Raw genomic sequence first — 22,066 nt, forward strand, 5'->3', positions numbered from 1 at the left:
ACACACATGCTCGCACACACAACCAGCCAGACAATCGGGCCAGTGTGTCTGGGGCCTCGGAGCCCAGTGAATTAGGAGTTTGATAAGGGTTTTCTCTTTCTCTCGCTCGCCGGCCTTGGACAATCTCCCCCCAGTTTTCCTCGACGCCACCCCCGGCGCTGCCAACCCTCCTCCCCCCGCCTCCCTTCTCTTCCCTGTGCCCAGACTCTTGTTCGGGGCCTTGAAACAGTGAGCTGTCTTTGTTCGAAATACAGGTGAACGGCAATCATGTGATTAACACACACACACATAAAAAGCTTTTTAACAGCGCCCGCCCGGCCTCAGAGCCGCCCAGAGAGGAGCCGCCCTGGATGGACAGAGGGACGGAGGGACGAGCATCCAGTCGGTTGTGTCCGGCTGCCCGCAGCAGTCTCCGACACCTGCTGCGGCCCGCCCGCTGCCCGTCTGCCTGGCATCCCTCGATCCCGGTGGGTCCCTGCTCATCCTTCCAGCCCTTGGTTCCTCCTCTTGAGGAGGTGTGGTGTCTGTGGCATCTGTGACTTGGCCTGAGACCCCCTTGGGGTGGGGAGGGGTGGTTACAGAGGGTAAGAAGCCAGGTGTGGGGTCCCACGACTCCCCTTTCGACTGCCTGCCTCCTCCCTTACCCCCACCCCCTTGGCCCAGCTGTGCCAGGATGGGGGTGGGGGTGGCGGTGGGCGCTCTGGGTCTGCAGAGAAGTCAGGCTGGACAGAAGAGTCTTCTCTCTTCCCCTCCCTCTGTTTCTGTCTCTGTCTCTCTCCCTCTGTTCCTGTTTCCAAGTGCTGTACTGGGCTCTCTGCTGAGAGGTGCTGGGTGAGGAAGGTGGGCCTGCAGGGGTGCGGGGCAGGGGGGGAGTGCTGTCAGATGCTCAGGGCTGTGGCTGGGGGCGTACACTGTGCTGTGAACATACTGCCCACCATGCTGGCAACTCTTGATCCCCTCCATCTGTTGCAGGCCCCTGGGGCCCAGCTTTCCCCAGCAGGGGAAGGTGCAGGCCCCGTATTCATCCCTGGAGAGCAGGGGGTTTGGAGAGGGGGAGGGTTCCTGGAGGAGGACGATGAGGACACGGGGCCTCTGTCCTTGGCAGAACCAGCCTGGTGGCCAGCGCCCCCTTCTGCTCTTTTCCCCGCTGGGGATGGGAGGGGTCCTTGCCCTCTCATTCCTGACCCTCCCCCAGGAATGCTGGTGACCCCTCACCACACCTCGCCCCCCAGTCCCACGTATACCCATCCTGGGAGAGGTGTGGTGCTGGGGAACTCTGGAGCCTGTTCTCTCTCCCCAGAAGGGAGGGTATAATGGTAAGGTTCAGGCTGGCTTCCCTGGGCGGAGGCCTTTCGGGACTGGCAGGGTTTTTCTGGGATCCAACCTGGGTTCTGTGGAGCTGGTGCCAGATTTACTCCTGAGATGGGCCCCTGAGAGGAACAGAGCAAATGAAATTCTGTCCATCAGATGTAAAGCCCACTGATGACTCTGCCTGTTGGAGCTGCTTTGGGTCGGCCGTGACCCTTAACCCCTTAGCTCCCGAGCCCTCTCCTGGGGGGCACTGGTCCAACTTTGTGGAAGGTCCCAGTCCCTCATCTGTCCTCTGGGGCATTGGTTACGTCCCCCCACCCGCCTCCCAGATCCCCAGGTGAGATGTGATGGGAAATCTGCTGTTCAGCTGAGCTGGGGCCAAGCAGGAAGGCCCTTTAGCACCTCCAGGCACCATGAGGATGAGACCCGCATGGTTCAGCTTGTCCGTTCACTCCTTCTTCAGGCCTGAGCCCTGCTCCCACTTTCTGACCAGCTCCCAGCAATCGCCTCGAGCATTGCTTCTAAATCTTGCTGCACTTTAGGGTCACTGTGGCATCTTAAAGAAACACTGAAGCCTGGGTCCCCTGCAGACTGGCTAATTCTGAATTTCTGGGCATGGGGGTCCAGAAGTGTTTGCTTTTTGCAGTGCCCTGGGAGGACTTGCTCTCCCTGACTGGGGTCTCTGGAACCCTGAGGCTGTGGTTACCCCCTGCAGAACCCAAAATCTCCCCGGAGAAGGGAGGGGGCTGGGCTCTGGACCCCTGAGCTGGAGGCCAGAGTGCAGTGACCCTGAGGTGTTCGGGGAGTTGTGGGGTGTGTCGGGGGAGGGGCTGTGCATTGGGAAGGGGGAGGGCTGAGGGGCACAGGTCAGGGTCAAGGGTACAATACTCAGACAGAAGCTTAGCCTGGGAGAGTGTATGGTGGGGAGGGAGGCGGGCGGTGGGAGGTCCCCTACCTCTGGTCAGACATGTTCTTCGCGGTTCAGGTACAGTGGAAAGAACACTGGTCTTGGAGTCACGAAACCCTGCCACTCCTATCCATATGGCCTTGGGCAGATTATGCTGTTAACCTCTCACACTTGGTTTTTGCTTGTATAAGATGTTGAGCATTTTATATATCACTATATCCCAAGTGGATGGGAGAATTAAATAAGAATACACAGGCACAGAGCTTTTTGAATAGGTTAAATGTTCATTTTTTTTTTAAGTTTTTCTTCCAGTTTCACTGAAATCTAATTGACATACAGTACTGTGTAAGTTTAAGGTTGATAGCATAATGATTTGACTTACATACATCAAGAAATGATTATTACAGTTAAGCTTTGTGAATATTCATCATCTTTTATAGATACAAAATTAAATAAATAGAAAAAGTGTTATAAAAAAAAAGAGTATGCAAGGAATTCCCTGGCGGGCCAGTGGTTAGAACGTGGCTATTTCACTGTTGAAGTCTTGGGTTCGAACCCTGTTTGAGGAACTAAGATCCTGCAAGACATGCTGCGCGGCCAAAATAAAAAACAAAAAGAATACACACACTCTGAATGTTTGGTGCAGAGTTGTTGTTGAGTTGCTGAGTCGTGTCCGACTCTTTGCGACCCCATGAATGCCTGGCTTCCCTGTCCATCACCATCTCCTGGAGCTTGCTCAAACTCATGTCCATCAAGTCGGTGAGGCCATCCAAGTATCTCATCCTCTGTCGTCCCCTTCTCCTCCTGCTTTCAGTCTTTCCCACCATCAGGGTCTTTTCCAAGGAGTCAGCTCTTCGCATCAGGTGGCCAAAGTATTGGCGCATCAGCTTCAGCATCAGTCCTCCCGATGACTATTCAGGGTTGATTTCCTTTAGGATGGACTGGTTTGATCTCCTTGCTGTCCAAGGTGCAGAGTAAGTGCTCAATAAATGATAATTAGAAAAAATAGTTTAGAGACTGGGAGGTGGGGGTGCTGTTGACATCAATTCAGGTGCACAGGTGTTTACAGAGCAGTGACTGTGGATTAGAGTCAGGAGTTTGTAATCTGCCTGTTGAATCCCAGAGTCAGACCAGGGCAGTGTGACAAGTGCTTCATGGGTGGGCCTCCCCTGCTGGTGGCCCCTTGACAGTGAAGACCACACTTCCAGAGCCCCCTGGACCGGCCCCACCATGGACACCCCTGTCCTGGGAGCCTCAACAGTTCTCCCTACTCAGGTGCCATCCTTATTCTCCTTCTGGGAAGGAAACTGAGGCTCAAAGACGTTCAGTGATCAGCCCAAGCTCACACAGTTAATGATGGGAAGGCCCGGCCTGGTACCCACAGTTTCCCCTCCAGCCCAGCCTCTGACCACTCTGCTCTGCCACCGCCAGACCCCAGGCATAGCTTCCTGCCTCCTGCACCCCCCACCCCTCCCCGAGGCCTTTGCACTGGCTCTGTGCTTTCCCTCCCCCTCGTCGCTGTTGGCAGCCCAGCTCAGAGGCCCTCTCTTCGGGACACGCCTCGCTTGGAATTCTTTTCCTGTATTCCTTTCCCGCGGAGGAGAGGGTGATGGCTCCATAGCTGCCTCACCCCCTCACTGCACAGCCTGGCATCCAGGCTGATCTCCACCTCCTCCTGGGAGGCCCCCCCTGAGGGCAGGGACATGCCTTCCTCTTGGTCTCGGCCCCTCCAGGCCCCAGCATAACTTCAGGGAATCTTCCCTGAGTGGACGTGTCACCCAAGTTGGGAGCAAAAGATGGGGAAAGCTGGGGTGGACCGGAGCGGCTACCTGGAGGTGGAAGCCTGAGCACGGGTGGGGGTGGCGGAGGGAAGGACGGCATTCCAGGCCTGTCCTGACAAGGGTTCTCGCCGGCCCTTGTTTTTGGTCCAAGCTGAGGGTCGCGGACCTGGGCCAGGAAGGCAGCTCCTGGGGCCTGTGTCCTCCTTGCCCTCCCAAGCCCGCCCACTCCGGGAACAAGGAAGCTGGGGCCAGTGCCCAGGGCTGCCTCGGGGCAGCTGGCCTCTGCCCTTTTCTTAGAAGCCCTCAGAGCTGCTCGTTCCTGCCATCCAAGCCCAGCTGCCGGAAAGCCCTTCCTGGTGTCTCCCCGAACCGCTCACGCTGTGGTGAACTTTTGTGAACGTACCCTCTGCGTAGGGCGTTGGGCCAGGAGCTGGGGTAGGGAGGTGGTGGTGGAGGCCAGACCTGGCTTTGAGGAGCTCAGAGTTTGATGAGAGACCTGCATAGAAACCCGGAACCCTGGCATGGCCACGGTCCTCCGCGGCCAAGCAGGGTTGGGGCAGTCAAATCCCAGCAGGGCTGTGGGCCACGGGGTTGCCTCGGCCACTTTCTACCCTCTCTAGGCCTCAGTTTCCCCACCTATAGAATGTGGGGGCAGCTAGCTTATCTCCAAGGCCATTTCCAGATTCAGTAGCCCGTGAATTATATTTCAAAATTAGAGGCCAATGCCTGACCCAGCGTTTCCAAGGTGGTGCCTCAGGGCGCTCCGTGTTCCCCAGGCATTGATCAGCTTCTCTTGAAAAGACAAGTTTTGTGGGCAACTGAGTTTGGGAAACACTGCTTTCCACTTTTTCTTTGTAGAGAGGCAGGGCCTTTGAGGGTGTGAAAAGCTCTAACTGCTATAATGAAGAGATGGAACTTTGTTTAAAATGCATACCCCAACTCCTCTTCCTCCTCACCCTTCTCCTTGCGGATGAGATGGAGATTGAATCGTTCATTCATTTCCCTAAGTCCTTTCCTCTGACTCTGGGCCTTTTCTCTCTTCCTTCCTTTCTCTTAAGAGTCAAGAAGAAGGTGCAGGTGCCCCCATGAGGAGCCTGGGCGCACCTTAGGGCACAGTCCTCAATCCCACAGAGCTCCACCACCCGCTGTCTCCCTGCCCCTGCACTTGACCTGAGCTGCAGCTGTATCTACTCTCCGCCCCCTCGCCATCCCCCTGTGTGACCCGAACCCAGCAGGCCAAGTCCTGCCCACAGAGCACCTTGCCTGTTGGCCAAGGCCTGGAGCCTCCCCTGTGTCCTGCCTTGGTCACCTTGCCAGCAGGACATCATCCCTGTGGGGTGCAGACCTGTGGGCTGAGGCTTTCTCACCTTCCTCCAGGACGCCTGGTGCACAGAGGTGCAGAGTGAGGCAAGTGATGACTTGATGAACAGACACGGGAGCACTGGTGTGGTGCTCTTGAGTCAGGCAGCTGTGAGTTCAAATCCTGCCCCTCCCTGCACCCACTTACTAGCAGTGTGTCCTTGGCAAATGACCTAATGTCTCTGAATCTGTTTCCTTCCAGGTCAGGGTAAGGATTAAACCAGTTAATGTATGTAAACACTTAGGACAGTGCCTGGCACATGACGGGGCTCAGTAAATGGCCGCTATTGTTATTAGCATCTCAGGCTCTGCCTCAGAGGGTGGCTGTCGGTTGACCTTGGGTTTGACAGGAGTCACTGCTTCTTGTCCTGCCCAAGTGCAGTTGTCCGATGTCCTCCCATCGGCAGGATCGTCATCCCATTGGACAAAAGCAGAAAGGGAAGTGGTTGGCCTAGATCACAGAACTATTTGGTCTTGGAGCTTGACCGCTTGGTCAGGACTTTTGGCCCCAGGTTTCCCGAAGACCCACCCTCTGCTGTCGGTAGGGTGATAAAGTGGGGCGAGTGCTCAGCTCGTGTTCAGGGAGCTTGTGAACAAGCTGGGAGTTTTTCCCTCGTGCAGACTTGCTCACACACCTTTTAGAAGATGTGGTGCAGGTTTGCGTGAGGCTGAAGAGAGTGGTGATGATGGAGGAAAGAAAGGATGGGTGGGGGGTACGGAGGGTGGCCTTATCACGTGGGACCCTTGGTGTTGTCCCTGGAGGGGGTTGATGCTCTGGACAGCTTGAGGGGAGGGGCTTATCCAGGTTTCCCAGTTTAGGAGGTGACTGGAATAACTAGGTCTTCCCATTCCGGAGTCCCTGTCATTTCACTCTGTCATCTAGGAAATGGCCCAGGCTGTGGCTGCCAAAGAGCAGGAGACTGGACTGGGTGTGAATGGAGCCAGATGCCCATTGGAGGTTTGTGCTGTGAGTGTATCTCTCACCTGGCGAGTTTATCTCTCGCCCCTGAAAGTGAAAATGGATGAGCCAGTGGGATTTTAGTGTTCGTGTGTGCACTCTACGGGGCCTCCCCATGATAAGATTGCCTTCTTATCATGCCTTCTTTGTTGATGTCACTTTATAATGAGAAATGGAGCTGAGTGATGATGAGCGTGAGTGTGCGTGTGGGCTTAGTCGCTCAGTTGCGTCCAACTCTTTGCGACTACGTGGACTGTAGCCCTCCAGGCTCCTCTGTCCATGGGATTTCCCAGGCAAGAATACTGGAGTGGGTTGTCATTTCCTAACCAGGGGTTCTTCTTGACCCAGGGATCAAACCCGTGTCTCCTGTGTCTCCTGAATTGCAGGTGGATTCTTTACTGCTGAGCCACCAGGAAAGCCCAATAAGATTGAGACTCAGAACCAAAGAGACCAGAGTTCAAATCCACTGCTAACCAGCAGTGGGATCAGGCCAGTCACATTATCTTCCTGTGCCTCAATCTGTACTTCTGTAAACCAGGGGATCTTCCCAACTCTGGGATCGAACCCAGGTCTCCTGCATTTCAGGCAGATTCTTTACCCTCTGAGCCACCAGGGAAGCCCCCAAATGAGCGTAGCACTGCCTACCTCATGGGAATGCAAAAATGAGAGAGACGAGGACTGGCAGGTGTTTCGCATGGTGCTTGAGAATGAAGGCTGGCGTGGGCATGGCCTTCTCTAGTCCTATCTCCAGTGTCAGTTGATGTCCAGAAGTTTCACAGTCATGTTGGGTGGAATAATGCCTTGGATATAATGCACCGAGGAAAATCTCTTCCCTTCCTAGGGTCAAGAGTTGCATTTACTGCAATAAGAGCAAAGGACTTGGCACAGCCCTGGGGTGCATTGATTCAAGCAGGAAGTATAATATATCCTTAAGGCTGCCAGGCATGGGGATTTTTGTATCCAGGTGGCAGGTTGAGAAGTCAGACTTTGAAAGTCTCCTGTTCTGGGCTAGAACCCTGAGCAGAAGTCTTAGTAGCTCAGCACCTTTAGCACGGGCTGTGGGAGAAGCTGCTCCCAATTCCGCCCCGGTCTCGACTCTTGCTGTGTGACCTGGGGCAGGTCAGTCGCCCTCTCTGGGCTCTCTCATTACTTCGTCTGTCCAATGAGAGAGCTGGCCTCTAAGATCTCTGGGGGGACTTTCAGATTTGGGGATATGGAGGTTGTATAGGAAAATGCCCACATCTGTTTTTTTTTTTTTTCTCCCTGAGGCATCTGCTAAGGGCTGGGCATGTAAGCACACAGCGGGTGCTCAGAGTGTGCTAGTTGAATCTCATTGACCAGGGAGAGAATCCGTTGAGAGCCCTGCCCTGCTTCTCCTTTCCCCAGAGAACCGGTCCACTGGTCCAGTCACAGCATCTCGTTAGCCCTTAGGGGGCAGGACCCATGGTTCACTCTCCACAGTCAGCAGTTCATTCATTTGTTCTTCTTAATTTTTTTTTTTTTTAATTTTTGAGGAATCCCAATTTACTTATTTTTCTTTTATGACTAATGGTTTAAAAAATATTTATTTTAATGTATTTATTTCGGCCCTTGGGATCTTCAGTTGTAGCATTCGAATCCTTATCTGCAGCATGTGGGATCTAGTTCCTGAATCAAGGATCGAACCTGGGCCCCCTGATTTGGGAGTGTGGAGTCTTAGCCACCAGACCACTGGGGAAGTTCCTCATTCATTTGTTCTAAAACACACAAATGCCACAGACACACATGCACGCAGGGAAATAAAATCTTAGATTACAGACAGATCAAATGAGTATTTTCTTCTTACGCCTCTGAGAAAATCCCAAATCTTTAGCCTGGTCTGGCATGACTTGCCCCACTTTCACCCCGAGACTCCAGCCAGAGTGTCCATCCTCTGCTTTCCTCAACTCAGGCCTCCAAGTCCCCACAAATGCTCTTCCTTCCCTGAACTCACTTCCACTGTCACCTTGCTGGCTTCTTCTTTGGGCTCAACCTAAAGTCTGCAGAGTCCCTGCCCCAATCCTCCAGGGTCCACTACTCTTTCTAACAACCCCTCAGCCTTTTCCTTTATACTATTCACGACAACTTACGATTATACATTTATTGTGGGATTAGTCATTCTTTTTTTTTTTTGTCTGCCCTGTGTGGCTTGTGGGATTTTTAGTTCCCTGACCAGGGGTCGAACCTGGACCCTCTGCAGTGAAAGCAAGGAGCCCTAACCACCAGATCTCCAGGAAATCCCTGGTATTGTTTCTCCTCCCACAAGGATGTCAGCTTCACGAACCTCTGGGGATCAGCTGAGCGCCAGGCACGCCAGAGGGGCCTGATGAATGAATGAATGAACACACACAGCCTCATGGAGAAGACGGGAATGGGGGAGGATTAGAGGAGAGCAGGGAGGCCGAGGATCAGAGCGGGAGACCTGCCCAGGGTCTCTCGAGTGATGCAAGCGTGTGTCTTGATTCCAGTCCAGTGCTCTCCCTCCTTTCGGAATGCAGGGCACCTGGAGGGATAGGCTGGATAGTCTAGACACCTATCTATCAGGGCTAGATCTATCAGGGATATCAGGGATAGTCGGACACCAAGCCCCTGAGGACCTAGGGAAGGGGAGGAGGGAACAGGGCATCTGAGCCAGCTCCCCCGCCAGCTCCACCCCTTCCCCCAGCAGGCAGGAAGGACAGGGCAGCTCTGTCAGCTTCAGACACCACCGCCCCAGGGGACCCAGCCCTGAGCCCAAGGAGGCTGAGGGAAAAAACCAGGGGTGTGTGTGTGTGCGGGGGGACAGGAAGCCCCGGGTCTTCCCCTCCTCTCTCCTGCCCCACCCTCCACCCCCATCTCTGGCTGGAGCTGGCAGCCCCAGGCCTTGGCACTAGGGGGATGGGGGTGGGGAAATGGGGGAGAGAAACCCCATTCTGGCCCAAAGCCTTCCTTCCCCCTCCCCATTTGATTTCTGGCTCTTCGACTGCCCTGGCTGCCCCTGGAGAGCTGGATCCGGGGCCCTGAGGGTAGAGGGACAGAGGGAAAGGGAGACGGCCCTGCCCACTTTAAGCCCTTCCTGTGTGCCTGGCACTGTGTGGACCACCCTCCGGCCCCTGGGCTGGGACCTGAGAGGCCTCACTGTGAGGCCTGGCTCTGCAGGGAACTGCGGTGTGACCTTGGGTGGGGCACAGCCCAGCTCTGACCACCAGCCTCACCCACATCTGTCAGTGTGGCCCAAAGCTCATCGGCAAGCTTGTTCTAAATACTGATTCCCAGGTCCTAATTTGAGCCGTAGATTTGGGTGGGATTTCTTTTTCAAAGCTCCACTGTGATTATGCTGTAGCTGGTGGGGGAACTATTAGAATAGAGGGTCTCGGAGGCCCCCATCCTCAGCCTCAAAGCTCCTACCTCTTGGTCAGGCTGGGCCCCTGGACTTCCATGGTGCCCTCCTCCCTGCTGTGTCCTGATCAGGCATGGCTTGGGCCCTTGGAAGCCAAGGGCCGAGTCCTCCTGTGTGGCGCTGGAGCACTGGAGGTGTGCAGGCTACGGCGGCCCAAGGGGGCTTCGTGGGCCTGCGGGAAACGCAGAGGAGCCTGGGAGGGGCCTGAGCAGTGCAGCCAGGGCAGCCCATGTCCCCACCCCCTCAGCCTCTCTGTTTCCTCCTGACCTTCGCTTTTCCCCCTTTTCTCTTCTACTGCCTCATCCATGGCCCTGTTTTTCTGTCTGCCTGGATTTCCTTCTCTCCCTCCATTCATTTCAGTTCAGTTCAGTCGCTCAGTCGTGTCCAACTCCTTGCGACCCAATGGACTGCAGCACACTAGGCCTCCCTGTCCATCACCAACTCCTGGAGTTTACTCAAACTCATGTCCATTGAGTAGGTGATGCCATCCAATCATCTCATCCTCTGTCATCCCCTTCTCCTCCTGCCTTCAATCTTTCCCAGCATCGGGGCCTTTTCCAATGAGTCAGTTCTTCACATCAGGTGGCCAAAGTATTGGAGCTTCAGCTTCAGCATCAGTCCTTCCAATGAATATTCAGGACTGATTTCCTTTAGGATGGACTGGTTGGATCTCCTAGCTGTCCAAGGGACTCTCCAGAGTCTTCTCCAACACCACAGTCTGCCTGGATTACCTTCTCTTCCTCCATTACTTCCGGTTTTTCCTCTTTCCATCTGCAGACCCCTCTCTGGGAGGCTCCGTCATTTTGACCCCAAAGGTGTGGTTGTGTCTCAGTGTCCTTGCCTTTCTGGCTCTCTCTGCCTCGCTGGCATCTTGTCTGTCCTCAGCTGGGCGGCTCTCTCTCTCTAGCACCTGGCCCTGCTCTCAGACGCTCATCTTTCTCTCTGTCTATTTCTCATCTTTCCCCACCATCCCTCACCTGCTCTGTCCCTGTACCAGGAGGTGTGTGTGGGGGTAGGGTGGGGAGGGTGTTGTTGCCAGGGGTCAGAGGGTCCTGGGAAAATGAGAAAGATGGGGACAAGCAACTTAGAGAGGCTGAGATTTGTACAGAGCAGCTCTTGAGGCTGAGGGTGCAGGGCCTCCTGTCCCGACCTTCAGGGTCCTCCGCACCTGGCTCCACACCACCTCGCCGGGTCCACCACCGTGCCCTGGGCCCCCTGCTGCTCCCTCAGGCCTGTGCTAAGACTGTCTCCCTCTTGTTTCCAGAGTCACCGCCGCTGCCTCTAGGGCCCTTCACCCTTGCCCCCACTGCACCGAGTCTGGGAGGTGGACTGGTGGGAGATGGGGCTGGAGGATGAGTTGATGAGTTCGGGCCTTCCTGGTGCCATCCTCATTGAGTTAGACCCAAGGATTTGTACCTGATCCTGGGGCAGGAGGCAAAGATTGCAGATACTGGTGGCAGAGCTGGTGTTTGGATCCCTTTGTGTGTTAGTTTTCCAGCGCCCAGAGAGTCAAGCTGATTTGCTTAAGGTCATGCAGCAGGCCCATGGAATTGGGACAGCGGCAGTGGGATGGTGGAAGGTGGAAATGGAGGGGAATGGGGAAGGGAACAGTGTCTTGGTCCAGAAGCCAGAGACTTGGGGACAAGGCTGTGCCACGGACTTCCAGAGGGATGGGACCATGGTCTCCTCCCTCTGGGCCTTAGTTTCCCCATCTGGGCAGTGAGGGCTGGCCTCGATGGCTGGCGCAGTGTTTCCCACTCATTGTCTAAACTGGTAAGGGTGGGGGTAGGGTAGGAACAGAAAAGGAAGAGATGGTGAGTTTTGACTCAACAGACCAGTTCCTCCCTGTCCTCCAGGCTTGGAGGATCAAAAGAGGCCACGGGCACCTCTTGTCTCTCCTCAGTGACCTGCCAGGACAGGTGGCGTCTGGCCTCTAGTCCTGTTAACCCCCTCGAGGCCAGGGCGGGGCCAAGGGCGCATGCCTTCCAGCTGCCCCTTGAAGGAGCCTCTCTGGGGACCGAGACATCAGGCTGGCCCCAGAGTGGAGGCCATAGACCCTGGACCTCCCACACTTCGGTGGAAAGGCCTTCTGCCCACCAGGGTCTGGCAAGAGCCCTCAGGGGAGGGGCTGGGGTCAAGCTCCCCCGGGAAGGTTGAGGTGGCCCTGCTCTCCCATCATGGGGATGTCTTTCCAGGAGCTGTGGGCTGTAGGAGCCCTTGTTTCTCCTCGACACCCTTTCTGCACCCCACCCCCTCCCGGTCCCCTGGCCCTGGGTGTGGGGACATGCAGAGGAGCAGCCAGGAGAAGGGTTAAGTCAGAGACTCTTGGGATGGCTTTGGCCACGGCTATTCCTCCGGGAGAGGAGAACAAGGGGCCCATTCTGTGTGTGGGAATTAATAGCAAAGAGTCATCTGGGGTGTCATTCAAGCCCTGATCGGCTCCCAGAGGAATGCAAGGGAGAGAGAGAGAGTAAAGGAGTTGGGGTGGGTGGGGGGGGTGGAGATGAGGCCTGAGGCAGAGATGTCAGAGGAAGGGCAGCAAGGTCCGGCTGGGAACCAGAGCCGGCCCTGGCGGGAGGGTCCACCGCCCTAAGATGAAGTCCTGCTTTTCGTCACAGATGTGCCCCTCAGCCTGGAGACCTCCCCCACACACCCTGCTCCACCTTCCCTCGCCAAGCGTCTGCTCCTTCTGTCTTCCCTCTCCCAGAATGGCTGTACCCTGTACCCCCACGTGACTGTCTCCCTCGAGCCCTGGAGCTCAGCCCGGGCCGTGGGCCTGTCGGGGCGGGCCTTCGGGCCTGCTCTCCGGGCGGCCCCGGTCCACGCCCGCATCTGCCTGAGGGTCCCTGGTGTGGCCTTCCATCTGGGAACAGCCCCGTGGCCGGTGCCGTGGAGTGCCAGCCTGGGCTCCCGAGTGGTCCCCTCTGTCCCGGGGTCCTGTGGCCTGGCTCCGGGTCCCGTTTGGACACATTCCTGCCTGGTGACAGCAGGCACCTTTGGCCGCGTGCTTGTGGAGGGCACTGGGGCACTTAAGTCACCACAAGGCTGCAGCCTCCCCGCTCTCTGCCAGCCTCAGCCCGTGGCCCATGGGCCTGCAGGCCTCCGAGGCGTCCTGAGTGTCATGGCCCGAGGAAGGGCCTTGGGGAAGGTCCAGGTCAGACCCCTGCCTGCCCCCTGGGTCACGTATCTCTCAGTCCAGTGCCCTGACCCCACTCCGCCTCCCAGGCCACTAGGCAGCAGTTGTGAGGTTCGGGGCATCAGAGCAGGGGACCTGCTTCCTCCTTGTGTGACGGGGGCAGAGCTCCTTAGTCTCTTGAGCCTGGGGGGGTCTCGTCTGTAAATGGGGTCCTGTAACACTCACCTGACAGCTCTGTTGTGAAGTGAGAGAAGATAACAGGTGTACAGCGCCTGACACAATAGAGGCTGCTGAGTGCTGTTGTTGTTTGTATTGTGATTATCATTATTTTTGGCGGTCTGGCGACATCCACTGCCCTTGGCTGAAATCCACTCCAGGCAGGCTGCGTGCATCTTCTTGGGTGAGTCTTAGGAATCCCATGGTCGCCGCTCCTGGGCTGTGGTTTCAGTGGGGTTGAGGTTCCCAGCCCCCGAGGCTCCTGGTGCCAGCATCATTTCCACACCTGGTGACTCACCCTGTGGGTCCTGCTGGAACTTGGTGCCTCTCCGCCTGATAGCCAGGTGCGGGGACAGAGTGTGCGGCCGCTGTGGGAGCTCTGGAACGCTCTGGGCCTCTGTCTCTCCTCTGTAACAGGGCCAGCCTCCTCACCGTGGTAGCCTCTGGGCATGTTGAAGCTGAAGGGATCTTAGTTGTCCAGTCAGATCCTCTTATGGTAGAGGTGGGAAATGGAGGTTCAGGAAAGAGGTCTTTCTGAGGGACTGAGAGCTGAACAGAGCTCCCAGGCCCCTCTGCGTTGGGCTGGAGTCTGGACTTCTGGGTCCTGGCCCCAACTCTGCCTTGAGGAGCCAAGGGGGCCTGGAAAATTCCTTACCCCTAGCTGGGATGGAGAGAGGGTCAACTGAAGGAAAGGAGGGGGTGCCTTTTGCAAACTGTGAAGTGCTCCATATTTGGGAGGTTCTCAGGAGGGCCTCTTGGGGCCCCGCTGGCCTAGAGGTCCAGGGAGGAGGGCAGCAAGTGGCCAGGCCTGTCCCTGTGCTCTTCTGAAAACCCTGTGTAGTGGTCTAGGGTCCAGGGGCTGCTGCACTGAGGCCCCTCCCAGAGGGACAGACTCGACTGGTAGGGCAGGTGGGGCAACCCAGGAGTTCCCTGCCCAGCCTGGGAGGTGGGCCCGGTGTTTGAAGGTGACATTCTCCAACATCCTCAAAGGGAAGGGCAGGCAGATGACGTCCCACTGTCTCTGCTCTGGGCTCAGTCTCTGTGAGGAGCTCACAGCTCCTTGACCATCACTCATTCAATCCCATAGACCTTTCCTGAGTATTAGGCATGGTGCTGAGTACTAATGGCATTCATTATTTTAGTTCTAGTTCTCAGCCTGGTGCTCAGCTCATGTACTCAGGAAAGGTCTATGGGATTGAAGTGGGTGATGGTTGAGACAACCTCTCCAGTGGCGGGATGAAGTGTATAGCTGGAGGCAAGGTCTGCAGCTTGCCTGGAGGCACAGTGATGGACGTGGAGTGAGTAAGGAGCGATGGTGGGCCCTGTGGCCAGCGAGCGAGGGGTGGGGAGGGATGTTGAGGACAGTGAGTCAGACAGTCCTGAGTTCATGGCCTCACTCTGCAAGCTCCTACTTGCAAACCAGCTCCCTGCTCTGAGCCTCAGTTTCTTTATCTGTCAAATGGGGATAATAGGATCTATGTCACAGAGTCGTCCTGAGGACCCAGAGAGGTAACATGTGCAGGCTCTCAAGGGCATGCATGCTGGACACTCACACGGTGTGATGTGAACAGAGGTCTTTGGAGAGAATGGATATAAATTACAGAAATATGTTATAAAAATATAGTTGACAGGTACAGAAGTAAATGCAGGTTGCGTTGTCTTAGATTCATAGAGATGAAAGATAGATTTTTAGGGGAGTTCATAAATTTACCCATTCTGTGGACAGTGCCTGAGTGCCTGCTCTGTACTTCTGGCTGCTGGCCTTACAGAGAGAAATTAGGCACTGTGTTGACACTGAGCTTCATGGTCCTGAGAAGGACATAGGTAGATGAACACCTAATTCACTGCACCCGATACATGGGTAGCACTGGGCGGGGAATCATCTTAACTATTGGGAGGAAAGGCTTTTTTTCTTTCTAGTTTTTTTTTTTTTTTGCTGCACTCTGCAGCATTGGCATCCTAGTTCCCTGACCAGGGCTCAAACCCACGCCCCCTGCATTGGCAGTGTGGAGTCTTAACCACTGGATGGCCAGGGAAGGACCCGGAAGGCTTTTTATCAACCCATAAAATGTTTGAGAGCTAAAGAAAAAAATCACCAGCTTCAAATTGTGTAAAGAACCAAAAAAAATGGGGAAATTAATCAAAATTTCAAATGAAGAATTACAAACATCCTTTAAAAACTTGTTTAAAGCCAAATGATTATATTTAGTATGTAACATGAATACATTTTAATGTGTTTGATTATGCTGTGGGATCAGTCTGGTACCGACGAGGGTCTGATGAAATGATTCTACACACCAGGAATTGAGAGTGAACTTTAAAAAACACTCTGGGGACTTCTCTGATGGTCCAGTGATTAAGAATCTGCCTGCCAATGTAGGGGACATGGGTTTGATCCCTGGTCCAGGAACTGAGATCCCATATGCTGCAGGGCAACTAAGCCCATGGGCCACGACTATTTAGCCCAAGCACTGCCACTAATGAGCCTGCATATGCCAACTACTGAAGCCCATGTGCCCTTGAGGGTGCTCAGCAAAGGGAGCTGTCTGACTGTCTGGGGCAATCAAGGAGGACTTCTCAGTGGGAGTATTGATATTTGAAAGAGAGAGGAGGGGTTGAACAGAGGGAAAAGCAGCCTAATGGTTACTGAAGGGGCTGCATGAGCAAAGGTGCAAAGGAAAGCATGTGAAGAATTTGGGAGAAGACCGAGATGTTTTGGTTTTAGGGTACGGTGGACAAGCGGAGGTCCAGAGTGGCACTAGGAAGGTTGGCAGGACACTTTATCTGGAGGACAATGGGAGCCAAGGAGAGTGTTTAGGAAGGAGGAGGGGTGGTGACGTGGTCAGACTTCTTTTTTTTGGCTGTGTTGGGTCTTTGTTGCCGTGCACAGGCCTTCTCTAGTTATGGTGCGTGGGCTGCTGACTGCGGTGCCTTCTCCTGTTACAGAGCACGGGCTCCAGGGCACATGGGCTTCAGTAGTTGGCAGACGCAGGCTCAGTAGTGGCAGTGCTTGGGCTAAATAGTTGTGGCCCATGGGCTTAGTTGCCCTGCAGCATATGGGATCTCAGTTCCTGGACCAGGGATCAAACCCATGTCCCCTACATTGGCAGGCAGATTCTTAATCACTGGACCATCAGAGAAGTCCCTAGAGTGTTTTTTAAAGTTCACTCTCAAAGCATCATGAAAGATGCATGCTGTGTGGAGGAGATGGAGGTGCTAGAAGAGAATAGAGGCAGGAAGGCCAGTTGGAAGGCTGAGGTGTTAATCCTGGTGAAAGATGAGGACTTTGCTGGGCAGGGTCAAGATGGGGAGAGAAGAGGAGGAGAGATTTGAGAAGTAATCAGGCAGTGATTGGAATGAAAGATGCTAGAAACAGGTGTTATACCAGCACCTGCTAGTCTCCCAGACTTCTGTGGGTCTGACATTTTCATGGTGTATCTCCTGGCTGAATCCCCATGAGAGGAGGCGGGCTTCTCTTAACGGAAATCTGCATTGTGTGATCCTTCAACTAACCATAGTCCTATGTGCCCTGAATTTTAAAAAATGTCAAAAAGGAAAAAAAAAAGCCCACATGTAAATGATATACAGACAAACTAGAAAATATAGAGAAGCAAAAATAAGAAAGTAAAACTCACTCTTAATTCCATCCTTCAGAGAGTGGTAACAGTTTGGTATAAATGTGTGCGACTAAGTGTACATCTGAATGTTCCTGTGTGTCTGTCTGCCTGAGCAGTTCAGTGCACAGTAGATGGGCTCGTCTCTAGGTGGAGGACAAGGTTGATGTTTGGGGTTAAGCTCTGTACCACGAGGCTCTGAGTGTTTGGGTTTCCATCAACTTCACGGACAGCAAGCTGTTCTAGAAAAACAACTTTTTGCTCACTGCATCTGTCAGAGACTGAGAGAAGCTGGATCAAGTTCCCTATACTTTGTTTTTTTTTTTTTTTATATACATTTACCCTTTCACTTTATTTTTAAATTTAATTTATAAATTATTTTTTGGCTGCATGGCACTTGGGATTTTAATTCCCCTGCTGCTGCTGCTGCTAAGTCGCTTCAGTCGTGTCCAACTCTGTGCGACCCCATAGACAGCAGCCCACTAGGCTCCTCTGTCCCTGGGATTCTCCAGGCAAGAATACTGGAGTGGGTTGCCATTTCCTTCTCCAATGCATGAAAGTGAAAAGTGAAAGTGAAGTCGCTCAGTTGTGCCCGACTCTTAGTGACCTCCTGGACAGCAGCCTACCAGGCTGCTTCGTCCTACCAGGGGTCAAACCTCTGCCCATTGTGATGGAAGTGTGGAGTCTTAATTGGACCTGCCAGGGAAGTCCCCCTTATTCTTAGCATACTTCAATTTCTCTTTGCATCTTCTATAGTTTCCATTTTACAGATGTTGACACTATGTTATTTGGTACATAAATATTTATATTTTTATATCTTTATTGTGTTTAGTGTTAGCTTTGTAAAGTCTACTTTCTCATCATTTTTAATGGTCTTTGACCTAAATTTAACTTTGTCAGATCATAAGGTTGCAAACCTTGGTCATCTGTGTTTTCTTGGTATGCCTTCACCATCAGCAAACAAATATACACTATAGATATTTAAACGTTTGAACTCCAGAGGCCAATAGAACTGAGTTGGAATCCTGATTCTGACACTTGTTGGATGTGTGACCACTGAGTCCCTTAAAATTTCAAATCTTCATTTAAAATTAAAAAAAATAATTTACTTATTTGACTGCATTGACTCATAGTTGCATCACTCAAGATCTTTCACTGTAGTGCACGGGCTCAGTAGCTGCAGAGCGTGGGCTTCTCTCTAGTTGTGGTGGGCAGGTTTAGCTGCACCTCGGCATGTAGGATCTTAGCTCCCTGCCCAGGGATCGAACCTGTGTCTCCTGCATTGGAAGGCAGATACTTAACCACTGGACTATCAGGGAAGTTCCTAAATCTTCATTAAAAAATTTTTTTTAAAGTAATTTACTTACCTGGCTGAGCTGGGTCTTAGTTGCAGCATGCAGGATCTAGATCCCAGACCAGGGATTGAACCCGGCCACCTGCACTGAGAATGCACAGCCTTAGCCACTGGACCACCAGGGATGTCCCCAAACCTTCATTTTTTATGAAAGAGACTCATAACAACTACACAGGGTTGTTGTGACTGAAGGAGAAAAGTCTGGCATTAAAAATAAAAGATTGTTGTGAGTGGGCACCCACAGGCTCAGGGCCTTGTGCTGAGGGCAGTCCGGGAATTCCTAAGCAGCCACTTCCAGGGCCCATGGGGCACGAGCATATTCGCATGCAGAACTGATCACAGTGCCAGGTGGGGCACCCGGTTTCTACAGGAGTGGCCAGGGGAAGGGCTGCTGGAGCGCAGAGGATGGAGACAGGCAGCCTAAAAGTCTTCGGGGAAGACCGAGGGCTCGAAAAATCTGGAAGGAACTTGGATTTTACCAGTCACAAGTGCTCCATTTTTCAGTGAATTAAACAGAGCGGTTCGGAGAGGGCCAAGGATACGTCTGAGGTCACCAGTGGGAAGCAGCAGCTTGGGTCCTTGAACCTGAATCCTGACTTGAGGTCCAGCACCCAGCACCAGGCACCCCGGGACCTGGAGCAATATCACAGCAGGGACTGTGTCTTCGGTAGGTGCCCCCCCCCCGACCCCTTCCTCACAGGGTCCCCTGACAGCACCTGTGCTGGACTGCACCTGGGTGGGGGGCACCTCCTGAGGGGGTGGCAGGTGGAGGGGAGCAGGCGCGGGACAGGTCAGGCCCTGAAGAGTGGGCAGGGTGGCTGCCGGGCAGGAGGGGCACCCAGCTGCAGGGACTGGAGTACTGACTCATGAAGATGAGCAGGAAAGAGGAAGGCCCGGGGCTCAGACGAGGTGGGAGAGGTGCAGGAGCCAGGGTAGCAGAGAAGGAGGAAGCCGGAGAACCCGGTGGTCAGAGTGGGGAGGCGGGGTCAGACCCAGCTCAAACTGTGGGGCAGCCCCGGTGCCTCCCAACCCTGCTTCCACAACCGCAAGAGGAGGGTGGGGGTGATGCCTCCCGGGGGTCCTGGGGCAAAGGGCAGAGCTGCTGCCATGGGTCCTCTGGTTCCCAAGAAGGTGGGCCCAAGGCCCTCTGCGCCTTCCAGAGACCGTGCACACAGGGCCTGTAAATACTTGCTGAATAGTGAACTCACGACTGCCTGAATGAGGGGCAGAGGGAGACTAGTTCTAGCCGAGGCCAATTTCTGTCCTGAGGACTTTGAGAATTACAGCCCTGTCGGCTCCCCGTGACCTGTGGGCAGGATTGAGCCCCACTCAGAGGGTGGCCTGTGTGCACTCCACTTACCTGCAGGGCCCTGCCCCCTTTCTAATGAAGACATTTGTTTTGTTTTTTTTTAATCTTATGAAGAGCTTGCAGTTATTTATTTGCTCATTTATTTGCCATACCACAAGGCATACAGGATCTTCGTTCCCCGACCAGGGATCGAACTCCCGCCCACTGCAGTAGAAGCACAGTCTTACCTCCTAGACCACCAGGGAAGTCCCAAGCCATTTATTTTTCTGGACCCTTCTACTCTCCCTCACGTTCCTCTTGGACCAAGGCAGAGAGAACACCAAGAGGAAACCAGGAAGGGTTCTGATTGTTGTTGTTGTGGTTGTAAGATCTGGTTCAACCTCTGGAATTGGGGTGGGGGCGGGGCCGCTGGCGTGGTTGGGAGGAATCAGGTTGTAGCTGTCAGGTGTGACCAGAAGCTATGACCTGGTGAGCCGGCCACTGGGGAGGAGATGACAGAGCACTGGCTTAATAGCAAAGCTCTGGAGTAACTCTGGGCATGCTTCACCTCCCTGTGCCTCAGTTTTCCCATCTATAAAGTGGGGAGAATTATAGCACCACTTCTGGAGGTCACTATGATCTATGAAAAGCACTTAGAACTCCTGGAATGTAATAAACATTCCTTTAACAAACATCTATGGAACACCTACTTGGGATCCTCAGATTAAATCAGGGAACTATACCAAAAGCACAAACTCCAGTTGAGGGAAACAAACAAAGCCCCAAATAAGTGACTTCTATATAGTTTGATAAGGCGAAAGGGGTGTCACAAGTAGGGGGAAGGGTGGCCCATAGCTTTAAGCAGGGCCATTAAGGCGGGCCTCACTGAGTGAAGGCCTGAGGTTTCCAGGGTAGTTGAACATAGGGGTCTCCGGAAAGAACATTTCAGACAGAAGGAGCAGTCAGGGCACAGGTAAATCAGAGGACAGGCAGATTCCTGGCTGTGTTTGTTTTCCCTTTTTAAAAATCACTGTGTTTTAACATCTTTATTGAGGTGTAGCTAACATACAATGGGCTTCCCAGGCTCAGAGGGTAAAGAATCCACCTGTAATGTGAAAGACCTGGGTTTGATCCCTGGGTTGGGAAGATCCCCTGGAGGAGGGCATGGCAACCCACTCTGGTATTCTTGCCTGGAGAATCTCATGGTCAGAGGAGCCTGGTGGGCTGCAGTCTATGGGATTGCAAAGAGTTGGACACGACTGAGCGACTAACGCTAACATACAATAAACTGCACGTGTTTAAAATGTGCACGTTGGTGAGTTTTGACACATCCGTATACACGTGTGAAACCATCACCACGGTCAAGAAAATAGCGTACCTGGGGACTCGCCTTCCAACACAGCGGGCCTAGGTCCTGTCCCTGGTCAGCCTCACTGGGTCCACCTCCTGTCCTCTGGCTTCCGTCAGCGGCTTCCTCACCGGCCCCCTGCTTCTGCCTGGCCCCTCAGGCCGGTCTCAGACCTCCTCACTCGCTGCTCCTGTCCCTCCAGTGCTCAGGCGCTGTCCCCACCTTAGGGCCTGTGCCCTACTCCTTCTGCCCGGTAACTAAGCCGAGTGCTGCAGGGATGAGCCCTCGTGCCGTGAAGACCTGATGTAGCAAAATAAAATTTTGTCCTGGTCCTTTAAAGAAAGAAAATAATATATTCATCACCCACAAAACTTTCTTTCTGTCCCTTGGTCATCCTTTCCTCCATTTCCACCCTATCTCCAGGCAACCATGATCTGCTTCTGTCCCTGTAGATTAATTTGTATTTTTAGAGTTGTATGTAAATGGAGTCATATGCTCTTTTTTTTTTTTTTTGGCTTGGCTTCATTCACTCAACTTAATTGTTTTGAGTTTATCCATGTCACTGTGTGTATCGACAGCTTATCCTTTTATTACTGAAGAATATTCCATTGTATAGATAGACCACAGTTTGTTTATCCGTTCACCTGTTGATGGACGTTTGAGCTGTTTCCAGATTTTGTCTATTACAAATAAAGCTACTGTGAACATTCATGTAAAGTCCTTGTGTACATGTGTTTCCATTTCTAGTAGGTAAATACTAGGAGTGGAATGTCTGGGTTGTGTGCAAGGTGTATATTTAACTTTTTAAGAAACCATCAAACCATTTTCCAAGGTGGTTGTACCGTTTTACATTCTCCCTGGCAAGAGTATGAGAGTTCGACTTCCTCCGCAGACTTGGTATAGTCAGTCTTTTTTTTTTAATTAAAAAAATTTTTAAAGTTGGCTGCTCTGGGTCTTCATTGCAATGCACGTGGGGTTTCTCTAGTTGCAGACCACAGGCTCTAGCGTGCCTGGGCTCCATAGCAGTGGCATGAAGCTTAGTTGCCCTGAGGCACGTGGGATCTTAGTTTCCTGACTTGCGTCCTCTGCATTAGATCAAACCTGTGTCCCCTGCCTTGGAAGGCAGATTCTTAACCACTGGACCACCAGGGAAGTCCCTGGTCAGTTTTTTGAAAAAATTATTTATTGGCCACGCCAGGTCTTAGTTGAGGCATTTCAGATCTAGTTCCTTGACCAAGAATTGAACCTGGGCTCCCTGCACTGGGAGCATGGGAGTCTTAGCTACTAGACCACCAAGGAGGGAAGTCCCCCTGGTCAGTTTTTCAAATGATAATTTTAGCCATCTAATAAATGTGTAGTGACTTTAATTTGCATTTCCCTAGTGATGAATCATGAAC

The 22,066-nt window shown here is 53.2% G+C and overlaps 1 long non-coding RNA gene across 1 annotated transcript; it reads left to right on the forward strand.

The window, feature by feature from the left end:
- The first annotated feature begins 218 nt into the window (after window positions 1–218).
- LOC133248377 (uncharacterized) lies at window positions 219–21,386 on the forward strand. The gene is made up of 3 exons (XR_009736695.1): window positions 219–467; window positions 18,538–18,700; window positions 19,457–21,386. It is a non-coding gene; the product is annotated as an uncharacterized LOC133248377 (long non-coding RNA).
- Window positions 21,387–22,066: the final 680 nt, after the last annotated feature.

Source organism: Bos javanicus, chromosome 5 (assembly GCF_032452875.1).
Source record: "Bos javanicus breed banteng chromosome 5, ARS-OSU_banteng_1.0, whole genome shotgun sequence".
NCBI lineage: Eukaryota > Metazoa > Chordata > Mammalia > Artiodactyla > Bovidae > Bos > Bos javanicus.